The sequence below is a fragment of the Artibeus jamaicensis genome, unplaced genomic scaffold, assembly GCF_021234435.1.
Source record: "Artibeus jamaicensis isolate MK-2021 breed Jamaican fruit bat unplaced genomic scaffold, CSHL_Jam_final contig_466, whole genome shotgun sequence".
Taxonomy (NCBI): Eukaryota; Metazoa; Chordata; class Mammalia; order Chiroptera; family Phyllostomidae; genus Artibeus; species Artibeus jamaicensis.
In genome coordinates this window covers 14,211,877-14,236,255 of record NW_026521844.1, presented here as the reverse complement: position 1 = coordinate 14,236,255, position 24,379 = coordinate 14,211,877, and positions in this window count along the sequence as shown.

Genomic DNA, 24,379 nt, shown 5'->3' with positions numbered 1-24,379 from the left:
AGCTACTTATTCTGTGGTCAGGGAAGGAAAGGTATAAAGCATTTGTTCTCAAATGTCCTTAGTTAAGGAGACAAGGTCCTGTGATTCACTAGCTGCTATAAATTGTTCGAATTGCTTGGCATTGATTAATTACCTTGTCTCAGTTTCCCTATTCCACTTAACAAATAATTTTCCAACTTTCTTACTATTCACCCTCAGGCTTACCTAGATTCTTCTTATTAAACACCACAAAGCATCTGGTATACCTTTAATTATGTAGTAAAAAATATATAAAGAGTTGTGAAGACTATAAATTAGAGGAAAAAATTTCTATGTTACATGTCAAGTCAATCAGAAGTAAGAGTTTGCCTAAATAATCATTCCTCATATGTATGTTATTTTGAAGCATATATTCAGCAAACTCTATGGCTTATGGATGTTTATACAACAGGTGGAGGTTTATACTCTCCTATAATGAGAAGGGAGAATTGTTAAAATATTTCTTTCATTTCATTGTGTCATTGTTCTCAAATGTGTATATGTGTACACATGTATGTATATACACATATGTATGTGTGTACATGTGTGTATACATGTGTGTGCGTGTAGGTATACATCTATACCTGCAAGGATTTTTATTTAAATTGATACATTCAATTTAAATTCCAATGTCTGATAAATATCTATTTAATAATTTTTTACTTAGAAAATATTATATGCCATGGGTAAAACTAAAGAAAATGGATGTGAAATTTAGTGGGATAATATAAAGAAGGAATTTTTTTCACAGCCCTCAAGACATAAGCAATAAAGAAATGTAATTCAACAAAATTAAAATTTAAAAAGCTAACAACTCATATTAATGATTAGTTGTAGAGATGTTTACTTTTCTGCTACAATTTCAATCCTGAATTAATTAGCTCCTAAAATAAAATATATGAAAAATTAAGAACTTACTTGAATCTTAATGCAACAAATGTGAATTAGATTCTTAGCTTTCTGTAAATATTCTACAAATATATCGGCATAGATTATGTTAGGGGTGAAATTTGCTTCCTACATTAGTTTTCCAGACAAATTTAAAGAAAGCCATCTTCACATTTGTTCGCTTCTACTCTAAGTGGGTTCTTTTACATTATACTTGTATTAACTTTCAGAGTAATTGTTTGCCTATCTGTCAGTATTATCAATAAAATTTAACAATGGTAACTGATAACAGTAAACGCAGAGACCTTGAGATGACACTGCTAAGGCATCCCCCCCCCACACTGGAACGGTGATGCGAAATACGGACATGACGCTGGATGGGATCCATGGTAAAGCAGGGGAACGTCTGCTTGTGCCTCTTTCTTGAAGGATAGTACGTACGGACAGAATCATGACAGATGGAAAAGGTAATGTGTTTTTTTTTATCTGAGAATTCTTTTCGTCCTTACAGTTAAGTTTTGTTGTTTCTAGATATGGATTAAACACAACTTTATATTGACAAAGGGATCCATCCAGGCGAAGATGTTTGAAAAGACAAAAATTCTTCTTTATCTAAATGTATAAGCACTTAATATTTTTCTGAGTCTTCCACTAGCAAACCTTTTCTGTAACTAACCGGAAATTTTAAAAAAAGAGATCACAAAAATAATCTAACCATATAACAATATGTCCACTGTCTTCATACAATATCTTTATTATTTAACCAGCTGCATGCAAGGAACATTTATAGCTTCAATTTTTTTTCACTTTAGTATCATAAAACTAACCTTATTGATGGGCCTGAAATGTGAGGTCAGCATAATGCCTGCACCTTGATTCTGCTCAGCAAGGCCCACTGGCAGAGCCAGAATATAAACAAGCAATTCTTCATGGTAACATAATTAAAGCATGAGGCTAAATATCAATGGAGGGCCTAGATGTTGTTTTATAGGTGTGTTTTTCAAAAACAATTTATGCCATTTGCTTTAAATTGTTTAGAAAATGTAGACCTAAAAGTACATGGAGGGAAATCAAGTAAATGAGATAGAAATAAGAAGTAACTTTTAATATAATATTTTCAATATGCATTTAAGTTTATGGTGCCAATTCAAATTTAAAAAAAACATATTCTGTTTCTCCTACTGAATATAACTAAATGCATTAAGCAACTATCTGAAAGCAGAAAAGTTAAATGGTAGCAGGTAGAATGAGAAAGGAAAGCCAGAACCCAAAATAAGACCATATGAGAGTGAGTTGCTTGTTTTCTCTCAGCCTGGACTGAAAAGGAACACAGAGGCCAGAATAGCACTCTGGGTATGAGCAGGAGGGACTACACAAGAAGCCCTCCATTTCTTGTCTGGACATCAAGGAAAAGAGTCCCAGGGGTGAGAAAGAGTAGAAAAATTCGCTGTTTTTGCTTTTTATTATTTCCATTCTCTCATTCTAGTCCCAGGCAAACCCGTGGTGGTAGTGGTAGGGCTGGGCATGAGCATCTGGGCAGGCACCTCAACTCCAAGGGAAAGGAACTCTTCCTCCTAACAGGAGAAACTGATCCTGAGAATGTGAGAGTATCCCAATTTTCTTCTTGTATCTCTATAGTCCTGCTACTTGGTCCCAGAGGCAGACATAGCTGTGGGAAGAACATAGCAGAGTGGGGAAGAGAAAGACCTAGCTTTCTGGGTAGAAGAGAAAAGTGAGGGCCTCAGGGAACCAGGGAATATCAAAAACTGTTAAGGGAATTCAAGAAAGTGATCCTATAAAGTCCTGTATAACCTGATCACAAGTGTGACTCTAAAGAGCAAACCAAATGCTCTGAGAACTGAACTGATGATAGATGACCCCGAAAGCCTCAGACTGTCCTCTGGATGGGAAACATACAAATGCAGCTGATTAGCACTGCACTCTCCCTGAAAATTGAACCACCTTAAAACCATAGCCCACATAAGGGAGCTTGGAACTTTCGGCCTAAACTTAGCCAGGTGTTGACAAAATAAGAGTATGTCCACGATGCACACACATATATGTATACACACAAAAATAAACAATCTCCATAGGAATTAAAAAAGACCCATAAATTCGGAACACAATACAACAAATTTTCAAGATACAATCCCAAATAGGTCAGTATATGAAAATCAGAAAAATCTGAATAGCTTTACGAAAGAATAGAAAATGAATAGATGTTGATCCTGAAATGATTCAAGTATTGAGATTATCTGACAAAGATTTTAAAGGAGTTATTATAACCAAGCTTCAAGAAGTAAAGGTGAAACATTTTTAAAAGGGTGAAAACATAGTAAGTCTCTACAAGAAAACAAATGATGTGAAAAAGAACCAAATAAAAATCTTAAAACTAAAATGCACAATAACTGAAAAAAAATTCCTTAAAATGACTCAGTAACCAAATAAAGGAAACAGAGGAGTCAATAGATTAAAGATATTTTAATAGCAATTATACAATCAAAACAGTAATTAAAAAGCTGAAAAATATTTAAACAGAGGCTCGTGAATCTGTCATAAGACCCCAATAGTGCTAATATTTATGTAGTCAGAATTCCAGAGGAGAGGAAAAAACAATGTACAGAAAAACGAGGAGAGGCTTAGGAACCTCCCAGACAACTTTAATACTCCAACATCTGAGTCATATGGATGCCAAAAGGAGAAGGGAAGAGCAAGAAATTAAAAACTTACTTAAAAAAATAAAAAAGAACTTCCCAATATGGCAAAAGAAATAGATTTCCAGGAAGTCCAGGAAGCTCAGAGAGTCCCAAACAAGTTGGACCCAAGGAAGTACAAGCCAAGGCACAACATAATTACATTCCCCAAGATTAAAGATAAGGAGAGAATCTTAAAACCAGCAAGAGAACAGCAGAAATTCACCTACCAAGAAGTTTCCATAAGACTATCAGCTGATTTCTCAAAAGAAACCTTGCAAGCAGGAAGGGACTAAAAAGAAGTATTCAAAGCCATAAAAGGCAAGGAAGGACCTACATCCAAGATTACTCTATCCAACAAAGTTATCATTTAGAATGGAAGGACAGATAAAGTGCTTCCCAGACAAGATCAAGTTAAGAGTTCACCATCACCAAACACTTATTATCTGAAATGTTAAAGGGACTTATCCAAGAAAAAGAAGTTGATCAAAAATATGAACAGTAGAGTGACAATAAACACAACTATCAACAACTGAATCTAAAACAAAAACAAACTAAGCAAACAACTAGAACAGGAAAAGAATCACAGAAATGGAGATCAAGTGGAGAGTTATAAGAATGAAGGGGGAAGGGAGGGAATGAGGAAAAAGATATAGGGAATAAGAAGCATAATTGGTATGTACAATATAGACAAGGGGAGGTTAAAATAGCATAGAAAATGAAGAAGCCAAAGAACTTATATGTACAACCCATGGACATGAACTGGTGTGGGGGGTAATACTGGAGGGATAGAAGGTATGGGATGAAGGGGGATAAAGGGGAGAAAATGGGACAACTGTAATAGTATGATCAATGAAGTATATTTTTTAAATATATTGAAAAACTAAAATAGAAAAAGTTATAAACAAGTGTCCATATGAACATCCTAATAATCAAAAATTTGTATCAGCCCAAATATTAACCAACTGATGAATATATAAATGAAATGTGCTACATTCAGTCAACATATATTATTTGAAAAAAAAAGAAACAAAGTACTGGTACATGCTGCCACATTGCTGGCCCATGAAAGCATTTTACTAAGAGAAAGAAATCATAAAAGTCATGTACTAGATTTCACTTATGGAAAATATTCAGAATAATCGATTCCACAGAAACAAAAAGTAGATAACTGGCTGCTTAAGAGTAGAAGGAGGAGAGGAAAGGGGAGATGGGTCTTAGTGGGCTTTCTTTAGTACAGATAAAAATGTTTTAAAATTAGATTGTGGTGATGGATGTACAACAATGTGAATACATTTTAAAGGACTGAATTGTATATTTTAAGTGGCTGAAATTTTTATGTTAATTATATCTCTTTAAAACTTTTTAAAAACATGTCTGGCATTCTCCATAAAAATATTTAAATTTTAAAAATGTCTATGTCTTCTTTAAAAATACAGGCACCTAAGTTATGCCTTTTATTTGGAACATATATTTCTAACAGATACTGTTTACTGTCAGAATCACCCCAAATTCTAAATTATGCAAGAGAAAACTGATGGTAGCAAATGATATCTCTGTTACTATTAAAATTAACATGGAATATTTCTCAAGTCACAAAGACACAACATGGAAATGATATTTAACACAAAAATATATTAACTGATGTTTTCATGTAGTCATTTTTGCATTGTAAACAGGCAACAAATATTTTGCAATAAAACTAATAGGAAAACTACTTGTATCGCAAACCTTCAGGAAGGGGGAAATATAAGGAATCTAGAGTACAAAATAACAGCCAAATTTTGTAAACTAATCTTGCACAATAACATAAAGTAGACACCCAATATAAGTAAATAACTTTTGCTTTTGGAATGGATTTAATCTCATAAACAACGCAGCCTTTCTGAGATTCTATAAGCAACACTAGTTATCATTCTCACATACTGTTAGTGAATGAAACACTGACCATCCAATGACAATGTTTATGGATAAGAAAATAGGAATTTAACCACTAAAGATGGAGCAAATTACAAAATTCAGAGAGCTCAATCATGACAATGTTTAGAGAAGAATCAAGGGTTCCTGATTACTTATCTGATTTTCTTTCAATTAGTCTCATGCCGCCTAATTTGTTGTCCACTGGGTGAAAAAGGAATGTAACTAAACCTTAGTATAACTTTAGAATTGACCCTGTCAGCTATTTTTTTGTTGTGTGCAGCTGCTTAAATGTATTGTCTTCAGCAAAAAGCAATGTAAGTAATTGTATAGCATAAAAGTAAATGTTAAATTATAATTAAATTATTCAGCAAGCCTATCACACTAAGTTTATGGCTATTTCATCATGTTGCAGCAGTACACATAACAACAATTAGAGAGAAAGAAATGTTCTAAATTGAGATCTCAACTTTCAGATAACTCGTCTCCTTGAAGGCATCTTCTAATATTGTTTATGTCGTTACTTTTCATTTTAGTTTTTCAACTGTCAGCTTTTTTTTTGTATATACATTTTTTGTGATTCTTTTTCTTGCAACAGATAGTCAAATACTAGAAGACTGCAAATTAAATGCCTCTTCATTTAACTTAGCATAGAAAGGTCCCAGTTTATTATTCAAGATTTACCCAGTGTTTTCCCTGCTCTCAGATTTTGCAATCATTTATTAGCTTTTCCTGAAGACTACCCTGTGAAGGTCATGTTCAGCACGTTTATTTGACAGATGAGAACAAAGACCTTAATTTAAAAACTATTTTGACTGAAGTGGCAGAATAAGGTTAGCTGGGAGCCCAGAACAATGACCAAGGTCACGTCAGCCCTCTTAGCTTCCTGTTTGCTCTCATCTCTCCAGTCTTCAACAGAGAAGTGCAGACTATTCATTTTGCAAACCCCTTTTCCTCCCAGCTGTTCCTCTCAGAGACCAACTTTTCACAGGAGGCAACACTGCTCATATAGTGTTTTTTACTTAACCTAAATAAATCTGTGCAAAATGCACAAAAGTGTGACAGCCATATCAACCACCTAAAAAGTATCCATGTTTGTGTACATGCATGCAAGTGAAGGGTGTGATTTATTCAAAATAGTCACTTAACAATAGTTTGAGGACATCTCTATGTAATAGGTACAATTCTAAGTTCTCAGGGTACTAAGACAAATAAGACACAGTTTCTATCCTTACAAAGCTCAAAATCTACTGGGAAACAGGAGAATATGACAATTATATATTTCAGAAACCCAAAGACACAAGAACATGAAATCTCAGTAATATTAAAATATCCAGGATGTTTATGGGTAGCCCATAAATCAGTGACATCTTCAAGAAGAAGGGACTGTATCTGGCAGCTTTAGATGGTCATGTTTTGTGAGTTAAAACTGCGGGGGGGGGCGGCAGAGAGTCAATTTCTCCACATGCATCCCCTCTCTTCCTAGGGTGCAGTAAGACTACAAAAGGTGAGGGAATACAAAAGAAATATTAGGCATACTCTTCCCACCTGAATTATTAAGATAATTGGTATGATTCTCAGTCAGTCACCACTAACTGCAGGAAGAGCAAATGACTTCTTCCTCCATAATAATGAATAAAGCAATAACAAAAAGTAAGTGCTAGGAATATAGACTCCCTAGTACAATACCAGACAGAATAATTTCTTAATAAATATTAGCTACTTTTTGTTGCTATTGATATCGCAGTTAATTGTATAAATAGTGCTTTTCAAATGTGCTTTGTGCTGCCACCTTAAAAGAATGAGTAGAAGGAAAAGAAAAGGAGGAAAACAATTAGAAAACTTTAAGTGGAAAAATAATATGCACACTATACAAATACTCTCTAGATAATTGATATGGTTGTTATAATTTTGCATATCTTGCAGATATTTATTTGGGTTAAGTAAAACACATCTATGTTACTTACCTAATGATACCCTATTTTGTGCTATTCATGGTACTATTCATACATTTTTTTATTTACTTCTTAGAACGATGATCAGAATTTAAGGAATAACAATGTACGAGATTCTGGGTGGTCTTTAAACTAACCATATGCTGGTAGGAAAAATACCAGAAAGGCCTGCAGCAGCAACTCCCAACATATGCAAACACATTCACACATACACATCCCCAAGAATGTCTGCTTTCTATGCCATAAGAACAATAAATGGGAGCCTAGCACAGACCTGGCGGGGAACTCCAATTGCTGCTTTACAACCCAGGCCCCAAAGGCAGCCTCATCTGTCCGCAGCAATGGTAGCAGGGAAGCCTCAGGCATTCCTAGTTTCCACCCACCACCATAACACCAGCAGTGCAGGGATATACTCCTACAGGGCTAGTGTAAGCAGCCTCTGAGTTTCCCAGTGACATGAGGAAATTTAAGCCCAGGTCCCTTTCACCCACAGCCCAAACACTGGGCACCATTTACCCCACATACGTTACTGGAAGGGGCCAAAGGAGAGCCTCAGAAGTACCCCAAGAGTGAAGCACCCTGAAATAGCATTGCAAGAACTCTGAAAACTGAACTGTCATGGGAATAAAGCAGCAGAGAGAAAGAAGGAACATTTGTGACAGTGTGGATAGAGCTGGAGAGCCTATGCTCATTGAAATAAGCCAGGTGGTGAGGGGCAAATACCATATGATCTCACCTTTAACTGGAACATAATCAACAAAATCAAAAAGTAAACAAAATATAACTAAAGACATTAAAATTAAGAAGAATCTAACAATAACCAGAGGGAGGGGGGAGGGAACAATGGGGGAAGGAGTTTTCAGGAGCTACTATAAAAAGACACAGGGACAAAAACAAAGGGAAAGGTGGAAGCAAGGGAGGGGGGTGAGTTTGGCTGGGGTGGGGGGAAAATGCAGATAACTGTAACTGAACAACAATAAAATAATTAAAAAATAAATAAATAAAATTAAAATTTTAAAAAGCAGACCAGAACCTAGGCACTGAACTTAAACTGAGCAAATACCTCTTAAAATAAGAGTTAAGTAAGATCACGAGACTTCAAAAAGTAACTACAATGTCCACGATACAACTGAAAACCATTTGTCATGCCAAAAAAAACAGAAAAATCACAACTGGAGTGAGAAAACAATCAACTGAGTAAATACCGCAATGAATCAGATGTCAGAATTAGCATATAAAGATTTTAAAGTTTCTCTCCTAAAAATGCTTCAGCAATCAATTACAATTCTCTTAAACATAAAAAGTAAAAAGTCTCAGCAAATAAGTAAAAGCGTTCAACAAATGAAAGTTAAATATCTGAAAAACACAATAAACAAAATGAAAACCTTTTTGAAATATAAGGCAGATATAATCACAGACAGATCAACAGATCAAAAGAACTTCATCTAAAAAACATGCAAAATATAAATGATAAAAAAAAAGCTTCAGGAAAGAGTAAAACTGACAGAGTATTCAAAGAAATAAGGGTTGAAAACTTCATAAATTTGGTGAAAAACTGCTGGTGGGAATATAAAACTCTGAAAAATAATTTGACAGTTTCTTTAAAAATTAAATGGATTCATCATACCATCTAGCAATTGCACTCTTGGGCACTTAATCTGAGAGAAATTAAAACTTATAGCCACAAAAATTCTATATATGAATGTTCATAGCAACTATATTTGTAATAGCTTAAAAACAACTGGAAAAAACTCAGATTGTCCTTCAACAGAAGAATGGTAAGACAAACTGTGGTGTATCCATAGTATGAAACACTACTCAGCAATTAGAAGGACCAAACTATTGATATTGTTGCAGGCAACAGATGAGTCAATACACGCTCTCGGAGATGAAAATAGGTTTCAAAGAATTCTAGTTTTATTGATCACAAAATAATAGTCCAATTATAAATTTGGTGGCCAAGCTTTACCTGCGCAGGGGCGAACTTCCCCAATTGTGACCAGAGTCACGTAGCTACTCAGAGCTACAAAATGGAAGTTGCACGTGGCTCACAGACTATGGGGTTTTTATAGGGCAGAGCAAGCGAATGCGGGCTTACAGAAGCAGATGTGGCAGTTAGCTATTAGCCAGGTTGCTAAGTTAAAAACGGCGAAAGTCTCTAATTGGTGGGTGTAAGTCTCTTCTGGCGGGCCTTGGTTAGTTACCTTATTTGGCTAGGAATTTTAACCCAGCCGTTCCCTGACGTTTATTTATTACCCAGTCTCAGGAACTGCAGATGCCTAACGGCTGTTTGTATGTTTCTACTACTAATGGCTATTACAATATAGGCAACATATTGGATGACCCTCAAGGAAATTATGCTGACCGTGAAAGACCAATTTCCAAAAAAATATGTACTGCATAATTTTATGTAATATTTGTAAAAATAACCTAGTTATAGAGAATAGACAGGTGGTAGCCAGATACTAGTGTTGGGGGAAGGGCATGGGTTGGGTATGACTACAGAGAGAAAACGTGAGGGAGTCTTGTGGTGATAGTACAGTTGAGTATGTTGGCAGTGCTGTTAGTCATACAAAGTGTACAGATATGATAAAATTACATAGATAACTTATAAAATTTCAATAAGCTCTATGAATTGTACCAATGTCAATTCCTTGATTTTGATGTTGTAGTAATGATGTGTAAGACATTAACACTGAGTGAGCCTACAAAAGGGTATGTGCAACTTTCTTGTACATTTGTTTACAATCTTCTGTAAATCTTTGAGATTTTAAAAATAAAAATATTTAAAATGAATAAATAACACAGGAAAATTGTAGCAGAAGATTGAGAATCAGTAATCTTAAACATCTTGGTGAAATGCCACTTAATCTAGGGTTCAAGAAATTGGGAAAAATCGAGCAAACAAGATTAATTTGGTGCTTTAGAAAGTGAGAAATCATCCACTGAACTATTTTCTATCCAGAAAAGTAGGAGAAGCTAACCTTTTCCTGAATATATAGAACCTGTCAGCAGGTCATGTTATGAGCAAGTTCACTGATCAAGATGGCTGCATAAGGGAAATAATGCTATTTAAGGAGTGAAAGTGGAAAGCCTAAATATATCATTGTGAAACAATTTAGTCTCAGCAATATCTTAATGAGGGTTGGAGAGAAGATTAGAAGTAGAAATTTTTAATGATATCAATGAGAACATAGACACTGCTTTTATAACTATGATATTGGAAGAAAAACTTCATTAGCTTATCAATGATTACAAATAAACATAATTTATACCTTTTGCACAATCCACTGGTGATTTTCAAACTAGAATGTAACTACAATTGTCCAGAGTTCCTAAAACTATGTGGTGAAAAACAGTTCCAAGGACATAGATTTTAATGCTGGCATTATTTATTCTCTGTAAAGGCCTTAAGTAATATTATGCTTACGTATCCACCACTGAGTTCCTGTTTGTGTCCACTGGAAAACTCTAGAGTGGACATAATTTTGTTGAGCTGCACGCATCAGAAGATATGCAGCATTATCTTCATTTATCCATATACGTCTCTGACTGTTTTTATTTTATGCAGATGAAGAAACATCTCCGCCTCAAAAATAAATGACAGCTTAATAATGATAGTAAGACATCTGGCTTCTTTATTATAAAAAAGTACAGAACAAAATAATGAAATAATCTAGTGTCTAGAAGTGTATTCACAAGTACTAAGAGTATGAGCAGATGCATAGAAGGATGTCTACCAATGTCAGCACACTGGGAAAAAATTTGATCAGCTGTGGGGAGGAAAGTCCTTCCACAAAAAAGGAAATGATTTATTACTTCATAATCTATAGAGGAGATATATAGTGTGTAGTTTGTTATTCTTTATATTTTATATCAAAGTATTAAATAATAATAGAATAGAATAAAATCTCATGTTCAAACTTTTTTCCTCCACCTAATTCTTGCTTTAAATGTTACTACAGAAAAGCCTGAGGTTCATCTTCTTTACTTTGTGAAGATCTAGTCTGTCTATAAGCCTTTGGAATTGTCTCGATATTGATGTTTTTAAATTTCCCCATGATATATCCATATGTGAGGTTTTTTCATTATTGATCCTATGTGGCATCCTAGGATCTTTTCAGTATGACTTATTTAAACTTGCTTTAGATCTAGGAAATTGTACATGATTGTTCCCTCAACAATTTCTTCTCTAATGTTTCCTCTCCTTTATCTCTTAATAATTAGATTTTGATGTCTTAATTTCGCATAGCTTAACTTTCCCTTCATAATTTCTTCCCATCTTCCTAATTCTTGCCATGAGCTTCTTGACCTGATTTTCTAGTTTATTTGTTTTCCATTGTAATCATTCTGGTTTTTTATCCCATCCATTATTTAATTATAATTATTTTTTTAACAGGATGAATACTTATGGAACACAAGTGATCAATTTGGGTGTCTTTTTTTTAACTTAACCTGAAAACATGCTTATTGGTTTTAGAGAGATAAGAAGGGAAGGAAAAAGAGAAAGAAGCCCAATGTGAGAGAGAAGCATTGATATTTTGTTTCTTGTAGGTGCCCCAACCAGCACCTGGTGACTAAACTCACCACCTAGGCAGGCGCCTTGACCAGGAATCGAACCCACAAACTTTTGGTTTATGGAATGATGCTCCAACTATCTGAGCCCCATCTATCAGGGTGGTGTGGCTCAGATAAATACTAATTATAATACTTATTTTATACATAATTTTTCTACTTTGTGTTTTTATAATAGTTTGCTTTTCTTCATTTTACCATTATTCTAGCATATATTCAAGCATACTAATTTAATTTTTAATTCTAGAACTGCCTATTATATTATCTGCTTCAACTAGTTTTGCTTGTTCATTTTATTTACTCATTTATCAGGGCTGTCCTCATGTGTCAGGCTCTCTTCCGCAATAAGCACATCTTCTCCTGGAGCTCTCCAGGCTCTCCCTGGTCAGGTGCATTGGGATAAAGCAGCGTTTACTGCTCCTGGCTTGGTTAAGGTGGGAGGACTGCAGCTCAGGGCAGTGACTGAGGAAACACTGAACTTGATGCTCTCTGCTCTTCATGTTTACTTTTTCTTCAAAAGCTGGATTGCCCCTCAGGGATTTTTTTTCCAACATTGCTCTCTCCCTAGAGTCTTTTCCTCCCTTGGTTTGGTAAGAAGGGAAGGAAAGAAGTATTCAAAGTCCTGAGAAAGCAAGGACCTACATGTAAGGTTACTCTATCCTGTAAAGCTATCATTTAGAATTAAAAGGCAGATAAAGTGCTTCCCAGACAAGGTCAAGTTAAGAGTTCATCATCACCAAGCCCTTATTATCTGAAATGTTAAAGGGACTTATCTAAGAAAAAAAAGTTGATCAAAAATATGAAGAGTAAAATAACAAAATTACAACTATCAACAACTGAACCTAAAAAAAAAAAGAAAACTAAGCAAACAACTAGAACAGGAACAGAATCACATAAATGGAGATCAGGTGGAAGGTTATCAGAATGGAGGGGGTAGGGAGGGTATGGGGGAAAAGATACGGGGACTAAGAAGCATAATTGGTACGTACAAAATAGACAAGGGGAGGTTAATAATAGTATGGGAAATGGAGAAGCCAAAGATCTTATATGTACAACCCGTGTACATGAACTGGTGTGGGTGGTAATGCTGAAGGGATGGAAGGGATGGAATGGAGGGGCATAAAAGGGACAGGAAATGGAACAACTATAATAGCATAATCAATAAAATATTTTTTAAATAAATATTTTCAAAGAATAAGACTAAATAAGGAAAAAAAGAAAAGCTAGTTAGTTACTTTTCACTAGTGCTAGACTTGATTGTTACACAATCTTTTGAGGTCATCTTTAAAAACAGGATACTCATGTGTCCAAGGTGCTAAGTCCATCTGCTTCTTTTTTTGTATTCTAATTAACTTCCATGCTGGTTTGATTAACACTGACATTTGTGTTTTTCCTAGTGGAAAGCAGCCACTATTTGAAAAAGCTTAAGTGAGTCACCCTTTTTTTAAGCAGGTTTAATAATCCCAGGGTTTTTTTCCTATGTGGTATCAAACATTTTGTCTAGATTTTGAAATATGTTATTTTTGTTAGTAGTAAAGGGTTATTATATAAAATGCATATTTCCTTTTAGTTCTTCTCAAAAAGTCAAGAGGCTCTATTACTAAGTTCCTATGAACAAAGGCATGAGAAACAATGCCAAAGGGGTCATTTTATTTATAGTCAGTTCAGTACATTATAACTTTAAAATAACCAGCATACTTTTTATACTTTAGATGTTCACCTGGATAGCCTATGCAGCACAGTGATTTCTCAGTTTCTTAACCATCGGTCCCTGTCTCTCCATTTCAGCCACTGTTCTATAGCTCCATCCTGAACATTACTGCCATTCAGGTGTGCTCAGTAGCCAAAATCATGCAATGAACAACTTCACTTTAGAGCAACAGTGGTCTTCTCCACTTCTAGCTGTAGAGGCACGATCAGTGTTTCTAGTGATTCTTAGGATGAGTCAAGAGAACAGAAGACCATTTAAAAGCCCACTTCAGTGATAGAAAAGAAAATAAACAAAATTGTGAACCAAAATGGTAGTGAAGAAAGGTGAATGATAGAAGCATTACATAGGCTGGAGAGAAAGAATTTAGTTGAAGAGCCAATGTAAAATCTGAAGGAAAATTAGTGTATTAGTCTTCTGCTGCTACAAAACAAATTACCGCAAACCTAGTACCTCCAACAACACACATTTATTATGCCTAGCTTCTGTAGGTCAGAAATCTGGGCATGGCATTGCTGAGTACTCTGCGCAAGGTCTCAGGAGCAGAAATCAAAGTGATAACCCAGGTACTTTTTCATCTGGTAGCTTGACAAAGGGAGGATCCACTTCCAAGTTTCTGCAGGTTGTTGGCAGGATTTGTTTCCTGCACCTGTAGAAATCCAGGGAAGCTTGTTTCTGCAAAGTCATCAGAGGGGTTCATCTGCTGTGTTCAGTGTCCTATTTCAGGAAGGCAGAGAGCCACTTTTAAGGGTCTCACCGGAGTAGGTCAGGCTCAGTCAGGATAATCTCCCTTTTGATGAACTCATTTAACTGATGAAGAACTCCAGTTATATCTAAGCAATCCCTTCATCTTTTCCATATTCTATTGTTAAAAGTGAGTCACAGGTTCTGCCTCCACGAGAAAGAATGGGGTTACAAAAAGGTGTGTATGTCAAGGCCTGGGAATCACAGAAGCCATTGGAAACCCTACTTATTGCAGAGAGAAATAAGCACAAATCTTAAGGCTTTATCCTGAGAGCTGGAGTAATACTAATAAAATGAAACAAACAAAAAAACCCCAATGTATAAAAAAGAGTTTGGGAAAGCAGATAAGTCCAGTTTTTTCACTCTTTTATGGGGATGCCAAAAATTTAATATGAGTTGCTAGAAGAATTGAAACTATAGGATGGAACAAAAAATGGAAATCCAAGTTATAAATATGGATTGATACACAATGGTTACATGTTAGTCATGAGACTGAATTGCCTCATTAAAGGTCAGAAGATAGAAAAGAAAAAATCTTGGAGGGAGTGAACTAGAAGTCACTGAAGAAAAGGAGGCAGCAATTAGAAACCTAAAAGTATAATAAATATTCTATGTTTGAATTAAATGACTAGAAATAGAGGAAAATGGAAAAAAGCAGATAGGACACAGCATGTAGGCCAGTGGGATTTAGACTTGAGTTTGCATAGGGTACTTGGTAGAACTTATTAAAAATGCTGATTCCCAAGTTCCATTCTTAAGGATTCTGTAGTGAGGGTCATTAACCTCAGTTTTTGATACTCATTGCAGAGAACTCCAGAAACATGGTTCTCATAGGGGAAGTTGAGAGTTAAAGATTTTAGCTGCAGGTCATAGGCTTATGTTATTAATGCCTGTCTAAAGCTCTTATGACTTCAGGAGGCTGACAAGTAATTCAACCTTTGTGCCCCAGGGGGTGTGCGAGCCTTGGTGAAGATATCTCAACCATTGTGTTCCAGAGAGGGAATACTGTGATGCAGATAAAGAATTGTTGGGCAACAGATAAAGAAGTACTAGGAAAATCACTGCTGGACTGCAACTGTTATCCAGTTAACATTTTTTTCCAAACCTTTTACCTACTCTTTCTTCTCCTTATAAAAAGGTCAGCTTGAAATCAGATGTTAAGACAGTTCTTGGAGGTATACAACCCACCCACCATCTTCTCGGATCATTGGCCATCTGAATAAAGGGCTCATAAAAATTCAATCCTTGTCTCTACTTATTGGTTCTGAAGTAACAGAAAGCACAAACATCAACTTTCCCAGTTTCAGTTCCAAGGATTGGAGAAATATAATCAACATTAAATGAAGTCAAATAGAGCCTTCTTGGAGAATATAGCACAAACACTCCCTGTAAGAGACTCAAGGGGGGGTCCCAAAAATTAAGATTATTGAATTCTACGAAAGATCTACTGACTCTAAATCAGCATTTTAACAAAGTTCACAGAAGACTTTTATGCCCTGTAATTTTAGGACCAAAGTGTGGTCTGTGACCTGGTGCATAGCCCTCTGTTTGTCTGGGAAGAGGTAAGTACAGAAATTGAAAATAAATGTGCATAAAAGTTTATAGAAATTCAATATTACTGTGACATCCAAGTGCATGATCAGTGGTCTTGTCTCACTGAGCAGAGTATAAAGCAGACCTGGCGTTGTGATACCCTCATGCGGAGTAACAAGTACCCCATGTCAATGTTACAATGTGTGACATTTTATGATTAATTCATCAATTATAACTCAATATAATGTTAAAATATAAAAATAATTGTTTATACTTTATATCTTTTTACTTGTATTTTAATTTTCCATCAAGTTCTTTTAAAATTTATAATTGAACATCATTAAAGGAATTTGGAAAACTCAATTTGTATCTATTTTTGAATCCTAATTTACAGAGGTGAGATATGCTTCATTTGACTTTTTTGTAAAGAAAAAACATAATTTGCCCTGGATGGTGTGGCCCAGTTGGTTGGAGTGTCATCCTGTAACCTGAAATGTCCTGGGTTCAATTTCCTAGCAGGGTGCATCCCTAAGTTGTGGTTCAGTCCCTGGCTGGGGCACCTATGAGAGGAAACGATCAATATTTCTTTCCCTCTCTTACTCTCCTTTCCGTTTCTTCTCTCTAAAATCAATAAGCATGCCCTTTAGTGAGAATAAATAAATAAAAGATAAAAAATAAAAGATAATTTTTCTACATGTAGTTATAATAAATTATGTAAAGAATAAATAATGGCAGTGGAAGTAATTCCAAAAAATTAAGATTAATAGAATTCATAATGGTTTTACCACAGAGCATATAAAATTTCTTACATATGGAGTTTGTTTTTTTAATAAGAACCAATGGTGAAATGCTAAAAACTAAGTATATTATTTCAGATATATACTGCTTACTTGCTAGTAAGGGATTAAAATAGTAAAAAAAATAACATAAAGAACATAAGTAAATTAAAATAAAAAATTTTTTTGAAAAAGATTGTTTAATTCAAAGCTGACAGAGGGTGATATTCAATCATTCTCACCATTATAACTTGATAACTTCTGATAGAGTAGTGCTTTGATTTGTTATGAATAAAAGTCTATGTTAATTCCTAAGATATGAGTACATCAAAGATGTTTGTTTGAAAATTCCGGGTGTGCCTGTGGCAAGATAGTTTAAGTACCACTTTCTAGTGATAACATAGCTCAAAAACTCAAAAATGGGTAATGGTAAGAAGGCTAGATAAGTAAATCAAATAAAGTTAGTGATACACTTATAACTGCAACTTCTTGAATGCACAGATATTGCCAAATACTATAGGCACAGATATAGTATTTTTTCTAGTATTTTCTAGTATAAATGTAATTCCAACATGATGCTGATATGAAGGAAGATTTTTTTTTCAGCCCATTGCCAACAAACACAACTGGCTCTGAAATGTTTAAGAGTCAACGCACATATCTGGAAGTTAAGTTTTGTGTAGAAGTATTTTCTGATGGCACATTTCACAGGCACAAGACAAGGAAAAACATTCTGGGGTTGTTGCCCAGATCTCAGAGCCTGAGCCAAAAGTATCTATCAACAAAGCACATCCTTCATCAGGAAAATCTCCTAGGAAAAAGTTTTCAGCTGGACTAAACTGAAAGCTTGATGTCATAGTGAAAATTATGATTATATATAGGCTAATGTGTTGATTTTGAAATTATTCTCTATTATTTTATAAATATGGAAGCTGATTAACTAAAAACTATTATGTGTGGTGAGGCACAATATTTATTAAAAGGAAAAGGTCTATTGAAAATTTTTAACTAAAGAATAAGCACGTTTCCAGTTTGGTTCCAGTTTCATAAAAATGTGATTTTTATAGCCAGGCTAGCTTATTTGTCTGATGTCTTTGGTATGTATAATTATCGTAATACTTCCATGCAAGGAAGAAATCAAACATATTTTTGGTGGTAGGTAGGAAGTAATGAAATTTAGAAGCTCTAAACAACAAAATTTCTGCAGATTATTATGATATTTCCAGGGTTAACAATAATTGTCATCGAAATGGTGACTGTTTTAATATTGTTCATCTTCAAAACATTATCACCAAATAGCTTGTGAATTTTATACAATATTATGAATTTCATCTTTCATCAAAAGAGGAATGCAAAGAAATTTCCGTACATGAGATATTCATGGTTCCAGAACCCATTTCATTTATCTAAGTATAATTTACATTTTACTACAACTTCCCAGGATAAATTATTAAAGTCAGCTGCAGATAAAAGATTGAACATAAATTTTGAAAAGAGATTACCATTTACATTATTTTGAATTAAAATTAACCTAAAACAATAACCTAAGCTTGCTGAAATTACTTTAATTCTCTCATTCCTGCCAATATAGTTTTGAGAAGAGTAGTTTCTCTACTTGGAGTGTTAAGAAAGGAATAGAAACAAATTAGATATGATTACCTCACAAAAGTACATCATTATCATCAAGCTCTAAATGAGATAAATTAATAGGCAAGAATCAAACTTTTTTTTACATTAAAGAAAAAACTCTGTAATTATGGTTTTTTTCTGAGAGAACATATGTGGGTAAATATGAGGACTTGCTTTTTCACTTAAACCCTGTTCTTGCCCTGGCTGGGGTGGCTCAATGGATTGAGTGCTGGCCTGCAAACCCAAGAGTTGCCTGTTTGATTCCCAATCAGGGCACATGTCTGGGTTGCAGGCCAGGTAAGTTCCCCTGCAGGGGGCATGTAAGAGGCAACCACACACTGATGTTTCTCTCTCTCTCTTTCTCCCTCCCTTCCACTCTCTCTAAAAATAAATAAATAAAATCTTTTAAAAAAACTTTGTTCTTATATTTAGTTATGATTTCAGAATACCACATAGCTATGAGTAAAATAGCTATACTCTATATTAATCATTTACAAGCACACTTTAATGCATTGTTTGATTTTTATAGTTTTTATTTTATGCTATTTTATTTGCTTTAATTATATTTATTGAAATTTAATTTTATGTCTGTTGAATCTTATAAAATATTTTATTTACTATTGTCTTGATCTTTTATTTTTAATTCTCAAATAACTCATATTTATTATATTTTACTGAGTATCAGTTGACAGCAGGTTTATAAATAAAAACTGGTTTTTCAATTCACAGATATTTTCAGAAGCACTGCTGCAGAGTATTAGTAAAGATTCACAAAGGGGTTAAAACATGGAGAGAATGGAGAAGGCAAAAGACAACCAGATAACAGTGAAGGACAGGCTCAGAAAAAAATAAAGGAAGGAGCAAATTTGGAAGCGAAAAATGGTAGTCACAAAGTGAAAGCTTGAAAGCTTGGTGTTCATTGCCTTCCATTTGGTCAGTTCCAAGGAATTTCAAGGTTTGAGGTATCATACTTAAGGAGGCTATGGGGTTGTGATATGGAGACCATTGATGGAGACTTCAAAGATGAAGGAGGGAGGCAGGAATTAAGCAATGCAAGCAGTCTCTAGGAAATGAAAAAGGCAAGAAAAAAGGTTCTCCCTTAAAATCCTCAGAAGAAAGGTAATCTTGCTGATACTTTGATTTTAACCCAGTGAATCCCATTTCAGACTTCTTCCCTCTGGAACTGTAGGAGGTTAAATGTGTATTATCCTAGGCCACTTTGTAGTACTTTGTTTCAGAAGCAAGAGTCACCTGCAAGTGGAACCTAATCAACAAAACAAATAAGCAAGCAAAATAGAAACAGAAACATGGAAATAGGGAACAAACTTCCAGTGACCAGAGGGATGGGGGGAGAGGGATAAAGGGAAAAAGAGGGGGAAGGGACAAGTCAAGGAACATGTCTAGAGGACCTGTGGACGAAGCCAAAGGAGGGGTAGGATTGAATGTGGGAGGTGGGGATGGGTAGGGCAGAGAAGAGTAATGGGGGGATAATTGGGACAACTGTAATTGAACAAGGAAAAAAGAAAAAGAGATTATACAAAACAAAAGCCTTTAATTATCATGATAAAACCACGACCCCCCTCTTGTACTCGTGCACACACACACACACACACACACACACATAATCACAGAAGATATGTAAATTCATGCATTACAACTGAAATGTAAGGCAGTGCAAAATTAAACAATTTTATTTACTAATTTTTAGTAATTTTCAATTTTGTATAAAGTTGATAGAATTAAATGTTATAACCATTTTATTGGTTATAACAAAGAGTACAAGGTCTAGCTATAACAAAAATAACACTGAAAGGAGGAATGCAAAACAAGTATAGTCACCTAATCTTTTTTTACTGAATTTATTGGGGTGACAATGGTTCACAAAACCATACATATTTCATTGTATGGTTGTGTACAGCTCATTAAAAATCATCTGCATACTACAGCATGTGCCCACTGCCCCAAACAGTCTCTTTCTGTCCCCATTTCCCCTGCACTTTGCCCACGTCCACCTAATCCCCAGCCCCTTTCCTTCTGGCTGTCAACACACTGGTCTGTCTATATGTTATGTATATAGGCGTTTTTGCTTAATCATTTCACCTTCTTTCATGCAGTCCCCCCTTCCCCCTCCCCTCTGACAGCTGTCAGTCTGTTCCGTGTATCCATATCTCTGTTTCTAGTTTGTTTGACAGTTTACTTTGTTCACTAGATTCCACATATGAAAGCGATCACATGGTTTTTGTCTTTCTCTGATTGGCCTGTTTCACTTAGCGTAATCGTCTCAGGTCCATCCACGCTGCCACAGAAGTTAAAGAACTGCTAAAGTCAAAGTGTAAGTACTCAAAATTGGCATTTAACAACAACAAAAAAACCCTCTCAGAGGAGATCATTTCACCATAATAATATTTTTTAAAATTTCATAAGGACATGACTCAAAAGTAAAAATGGATGAAAGTCATTGCTGAGAACTTTTCAATCTCTTGGAAATGTATTCATTTCAAAAACTAAGTATGAATATCACTACTAAGAGAGAAACCCCAGAGGCTTCCCACAAACATCTGTTTTCACTCTTGCCTGTGTTGCAGTAAAGCCCTGGACTGTCTGTCCCAAGGCAAGGCAGTAGGACGGGCCCACTCACAGTTCATTCATTACACATGTACTGTCTTCTCATCTCTGCCTTTGACAGCAACCCAGTACTTTTTATTTACATGCTTATTAAAGTCAGCCAGGTAAAATGTTTTCAGAATGTGTTTTCCGAATGTGTTTTCAGAACACATTTTATTTTAGTGCTTTCAAATGTTTTGAGGATAATTGTTAGAGGGATGAAAAAAATGTATAGGAGCTCAGTCTGAGAATAAAAATCTGTTTTGGCGTTTTAATGTCTAAAGATGCAGAACTGCCAAATGTTTGCTAATCAAGAAGCCGTGAAAATTCACAATCAGTCCCCAAAATATAAAACAATTCTATTCACTGTAAAAATATGTTTACTGCATTTACTTACCGGCTGTTTAACACAAATGTTTTTTGTCCCAAAGTGGAAAAGCTGGCAATTCTTTAATTTCCAAAGTGCTCATAGAGTGCAGCTGTAGATATACAAGGCTTTTGTTAATGGTGTATCAAGGTGCCATTTGCTTCCCTTTTTTCAGATGCCGCCTTTATTTGAAGTCAACAGAAGCCCTTTCCCTTTTCCCCCTGGCTCTGTTTGTAGTTATTGTGTTCTCAGAAAAGGCACAAACCATCAGGGCACCGACTGATTTTGCTTTGAACTCATTCAGATGCAATGTTGACATTTTCTGGTAACTTTATATTTTTTACTTTCAAATGTACTATGGTCTTCAAAAATAGCCCGGAATATTGCATTTGGGACCCAACAACATTAAAATATTTGGAACCCTGAGTAAAATGTCAACAATAATTACAATATTAAACACTTCAAACACAGACCTTGTACTTGAAGAAATTGTTTCTTCCTTTTAAATTATTCTGGTTGAACAACAGCCTCCGTTCCCTTGCTGGATCCCAAATTTCCTTCCTAAGGGATCAGAGGACAACCCCATGTTGATATAATCTCAGCCTCTGGGTGGATGCACAGTCATCAGAGGAAAGGATTACCTTTAAAGAATGGGATTATTATCTCCCAAAATCAGTAAAGTGATTCTGTTGCCCATAAAACTAAATCGAGATTACTGCTATCTTAACTTTTCTTTGTGAACAAGGAGGTTTAATATTGAAGAAAGAAAAAATAGAAGAGTAAATTTTCTGGCAGTCCCAATATTCAATAAATATTATTTGTGTGCACAGGGACCTTAGAAGAAAGGATAAGATGAGAAAGGGACTTCAAAGGGTTAAGCCTATAAAAGCACTCTTGAGTGGTGGAAGCACATGAATAACAGGGGCTTCATCACATCACCTGGGGATCAGTGGGACAGCAAAGCAGGCACCAGCTGAAGAGATGCTGAGGGTTCCCACAAGTAAGTGAGAAGCCCTTCCCCAGAAACCCAACCTTTTTAGCTTCCACCAATTAGGCACCCTTTCTACTCGCATTTTGCTACCATCTCTTCTTGAACAGACTTCAAAGAAACTGCTAAAATAACCACTATAGAAGTCTTAGGGATTGTTACTTAGCGTGAATATCAGACTCATCCAAAAGAGTTCATATATCTGATTAGCAATATTCCTCTGAGTGAAATAGGAAGTTCAAAAAGATGTTTGATGGAACAGGTATTTGGGGTACTTATTTCTAAGACCACTTTAAATTTCACAATAACCCTCTAAGGGAAATAAAACTCCTATTAAAGCCTTAATTAAGTTAAAAAAAAAACTCTAACAGAAAAACATAAAAGCCACACAGCCACTGCTGACTCCAGGCACTGAGACCTATGAAAAGATATCTAAGAAGCAGAGGTAGGGCTGGAACATTCAGAGATATGTGGATTTAATTTTTTGCTTCCACACTGCATTTTCCAGCCACCACTTTAATGCAAGACAAAAGACTTTAGAACATTCTAAAGTACAGCATGCTGTGAATATTATTTCTAACCTTTTTTTTCTTTTAGACCCCAATCATCTAGAAGATTGATCAGTCTTTTAGGCCCTGCTTTTGGGAGGTGATGATGGGACGTTATGTATGGGAGATACATCAGGTCAGTGCTGACAGATCAGGGAGCAAGAAGTTTCAAAACCAAACAAGCTTCCAGTTGTAAGAGATGTAAGTTCTGAGGATCTAATAATATGCATTATAGGAGTTGCTAAGAGAGAATATCTTAAGTGTTTACACCACACAAAAGAAATAAGATGGTGAAAGTATTAACTAACACCATGGCCATATCATTCTGCAACATATGAGTATATCAAATCAACACATGTACACCTTAAGCTTACACAACTTTGTATGTCAATTCTATATCAATAAAGCAGAGAGGAAAGCCTAAATGGAGCAAACCTTAACATCTGAGAAATACGTACCATGCAGAAATACTATCTTCAGTAGTGCCTTAACCATCTGCCTAATGTTGCCCCCTAATTTTCTGTTTTAAATTTGTTATGTTGTTACAATTGTCTCCCATTCCCCATTTTATCCCCCTCCACCCCCACTTTCATAATAAGTCCCCTCACCATAGTCCACATCCATGGGTCCCTCATATATGTTCTTTGACAAATCTCTTCACCTTCTTTTAATCAGTTCCCACCTCCCACCTCCCCACTTACAGCTGTCAGTCTGTTCCATGATTTTATGTCTCTGGTTCTATTTTGCTGTTTATTTTATTTTGTTCATTAGATTCCTCTTATAAGTGAGATCACATAGTATTTGTCTTGCACTGACTGGTTTATTTCACTTAGCAAAATATCCTCCAGTTCCATCCATGCTGCTGCAAAAAGTAGGAATTCTTTCTGCTGCATAGTATTTCATTGTGTAGATAGATGTACCACAGTTTTTTTATCCACTGATATACTGATGGGCACTTAGGCTGTTTCCAAATCTTGGCTGTTGTACATACTGCTGCTATGAACATAGAGGTGCATAAATTTTTTTGAGTTGGTGTTTGGATATATACTTCAGTTATATTCCCAGCAGTAGAATCACTGGGTCAAAAGGCAATTCCATTTTCAGTTTTTTAAAGAAATTCCATACTGTTTTCCACAGTGGCTGCACCAGTCTGCATTCCCACCAACAGTGCACTAGGGTTCCCTTTTCTCCACATCCTTGCAAGCACCTGTTGGTTGATTTATTAATGATGGCCATTCTGACAGGTGTGAGGTGATATCTCATTGTGTTTTTAATTTACATCTCTCTGATGGCCAGTGATGTTGAGCATCTTTTCATATGTCTATGGGCCATCTGTGTGTCCTCCTTAGAGAAATGTCTATTCATGGTCTTTGCCTATTTTTTAATTGAAATATTTGTCTTCCCAGTGATGAGTCATATAAGTTCTCAATATATTT